We start from the raw sequence: 3,431 nt of genomic DNA, 5'->3' as shown, positions 1-3,431 counted from the left end.
GTCTTTGGGGAAAAACTAATGATGTGATGAAAGCATTTAATAGCACATCTGATGTAGAGAAGGGCTATGTGAAAGTATCCTCCAAACAGCACCCTTACAGGTTTCTGAAATACCCAGAAATGGAAGCTCAAGAACTTTCTGAACAGCTTTTTGTCTGTAAAGGGACTCCTTGGTGACACCTTGCATGAAGAAGCCATCTAAAGAATTAAATCTAATTACCGAATATATACATAAATATATATACAAATCTTTTAAACCAAAATATCTCTGTTGAGCCATTTTTGGCTGTGACCAGAAATATCTGCAAAAAAAAGCTCATTCTAAGTGTCCAATGAGTAGACAAATTGCTTAAGTCCAGCTTTGTTAATGATGTAAGCAATCATGTCCTTCCCAAACAGACCGGTGAGTAATAGTAAAGTAAGGAAAGACTCTCAGGCCAAGAATTTATCAGGAATTTATTGGTCTGGTAGGATTCTCATACACCTGCCTTTTGTGCAGAGGTCCTTTCTGGGCAGGATGAGGCTGCAGGTGCCAAATGCCAATCTCAGTTCAGCAGGAGCAGTTCTCTTTAGTCGCTCTGGCTTTAGTTTTTTAGTTGGTCTGGGGATGACAAAATACCATGATCAACACTTCCTGAATCCCAAAGGACTGGCAACAGATGAGTTTGCAGCAAATATAAATTGATAATTAACGCTCTCCAAATTCCCCAGTTAATGCAGACCAGCGAACTGTTACAGTGCTAAATATCTTAACTTTCCATACTCAGTTTGTCCTCTGACAATCTGAGAGGAGTTTATTTCAAACAAGGGATGTGATTAGCTAATGCTGCAAAGAATATTGGGATTATCAGCAACAGCAGTCCTGAGCAAAGCAGTTCAATCAGTATTTAGTTTACCACTTGATTTCCTAATCATTTATTCCAACAGCAAAGACTGGACCATGCTGTAACTTATGCAGTCAGTTCTCAGGGGTGTGTTTTCTTTTTGCACCATTGCCTGCTTGTTTAGCTGTTAGCAGGCAGCAGAGGAATAAACAGCAAAGGGAAAAAAATATTATATCCCTAATAAAACAGAGAATTCTATGATAGGCTTTGCATTCAGCCAAAGGCTGGGCACCCTTGGTGTGTTTAGAAACAAATGAACAAGGCAAAATATATTTATATCCATGCAAGTACTTGATTAAACTTCACATCCATTATTGCACTATCCACACTAGAAATACCTTTACCTTAATTCTGAATACACTGGGACTAAGTGGGTCTTCTGGCTGGGAATTAGTGCTAAAAGATAACATGTTGGAAGCTTGCAGAGCAGAACAGTACAGAATAAACCAGTTCTGGATGTGCTGCATACCTGTGCTCTAACAACATATTCATCTACTGAGACAAGGGAGCTGGCTTTCAGAAAACTGCAATGAGCATCACTGCCAGTTAAGGCTGACCTTTGAAAGATGGTACCTGGCCTTTCATCTTCAAAACTATATTTTGAAAGGTAATTAAAGGAAAAAATAAGGAAAGAGTGACACTAACATGACAGCTGTTGAGGAGGACATAAACAAACATTTGCCTTTGGCAGCAGATATCTAAAATTTAACATTTGAAGTAACATAACATATGAGAAGTAAAAGGTCTGTCTGTGTGCTCTGCATCACTGGGATACCAGAAATGGCTTTTAAAGGCACTTAATTTGAAAGAGATCCATTTCCCTATTAGAGGTACAACAGTAGCATTCCTAATTCACAGGATTTGGCACACGAAATGACATGACTGTTTCCAAAAAACATTGCTTCATTTTGAATTAAAAAAAAGAGAATAGAGAGGTTAAGACCCAGGTAATGGAGATAATGGTCTGAGAGCAAAGACCTCCAGAGAAGAGCACTGACAGTATCATTTCTAGATTAGCACTTCAGAACTTTCACTATCTCCCTTCTGACTGCACAACAACTTTGAGCACAACAACTGGCTGGTTGTGCTTAAATTGGCACTTTTTTCAAGAAAATATTATTTGATCTGCCTGTTGGAAAAAAGGCAATGGACCTTCTGTATTTGCAAAGTCCACAGGCAAATCTCTACAGGCAAATGCCAAGGGTTGGTAGAAAAAAGCTGTGGAACATAAGACTCATCCCAGATATTTACAGAATCCCAGGAAGGTTTGGGCTGGAAGAAACATTAAAGATTATCTCATTTCATCCTCTGCCATGCCCAGGGACACCTTCCACTGTCCCAGGCTGCTCCAAGCCCCAATGTCCAGCCTGGCCTTGGGCACTGCCAGGGATCCAGGGGCAGCCCCAGCTGCTCTGGGCACCCTGTGCCAGGGCCTGCCCACCCTCCCAGGGAACAATTCCTTCCCAATATCTCATCCAGCCCTGCCCTCTGGCACTGGGAAAATACTGCACTAGATCTCATCTTAAAGTCCCATTTAAGGAGATTGCCTCATTCACTAAAGGCATCAGAACATAACCAAAGATGAAAGATAAAAATCTCTTTTCCCTCTTGCTCCCCTCTCTCCATCTGGAAAAAAAAAAAGCTATTCCTTTATGGATTTAACCCTTCTGTAGCTGTATTTGTAACATATTGGTAACAAAGACTGAAGTTTTAGGTTGGCATTACTCAATCAACTTCTGGGAGAGTTACTGAGCCTGAACTGCCATCAGATCAGTTGTTTTTATAACCTGCTCTGCAGTTTTGTACTCCTAATCAGTATTCAACAACAACAGGAGATCCCTGAATTTTCTCACTGGATGGTCTGGGTGGGACCATAAAAAGAAAGCAATTCTGTGTTCTTGTAAGCAACAAGGATATACACTACAACACATAAAGGCTTCTGTTAGAAAAGCAGAGGAGCTTCACAAATGGACTCACCTATTTCCAGCAGCAGGTCTGCAGCTCCACAGAGATGCTCAGGGAAACCTCATCCCATATTCCTGGAGGAAATAAAAAAGGCTCTAAGGACACCAGCACAGCACATGTCTATATCTTCTGACCCCAATTTGGCCAAGATCTACGAGGGAACAAGTGGTGCTGGGCAGAAGGCAGCTGGGCTTGGAGACTGGCAGATGTTTCATGGTGTGAGAGGAGCAGTTTGGCAGAGGAGCAGAGCTCACCCCACAGCGAAGTGCTCCATCGCTGACATTTTCAGAAGTGCTATCTACTTCCAGCAGCTTCAAGAAACCTCTTGGAAAATAACAAAACAAGCCTTACCTTTGTTTATTTCTCAGCCATCTTCCCCCAAACTGTACATGTAAGAATACTGAGGTAGAAAGTGCTTTTATATTGATTGTTTTTTCCTCTTTATATTTGACAGCTGGAGTGTTAAAACAGAATTCGCAGTAAATTAAAGCAGTAACAAAATTACACAGGGCAGCTGTTTCAGCTATTTCCACAGAGCAATGCTCTTTAGAAGAGCTAATGAATCTAATGGAATCTAACAGAC

At 41.0% G+C, this 3,431-nt stretch overlaps 1 long non-coding RNA gene across 1 annotated transcript; it reads right to left on the bottom strand.

The window, feature by feature from the left end:
* Positions 1-438: 438 nt before the first annotated feature.
* On the bottom strand, positions 439-3,035 carry LOC138117249 (uncharacterized). The gene is made up of 2 exons (XR_011154591.1): positions 2,861-3,035; positions 439-600 (listed from the first exon to the last, which is right to left on the bottom strand). It is a non-coding gene; the product is annotated as an uncharacterized lncRNA (long non-coding RNA).
* Positions 3,036-3,431: the final 396 nt, after the last annotated feature.

This window comes from Aphelocoma coerulescens, chromosome 11, assembly GCF_041296385.1.
Source record: "Aphelocoma coerulescens isolate FSJ_1873_10779 chromosome 11, UR_Acoe_1.0, whole genome shotgun sequence".
NCBI classification, from domain to species: Eukaryota; Metazoa; Chordata; class Aves; order Passeriformes; family Corvidae; genus Aphelocoma; species Aphelocoma coerulescens.
The sequence above is the reverse complement of the archived record's forward strand: the minus strand, read 5'-3'. Positions and strand labels throughout refer to the sequence as shown.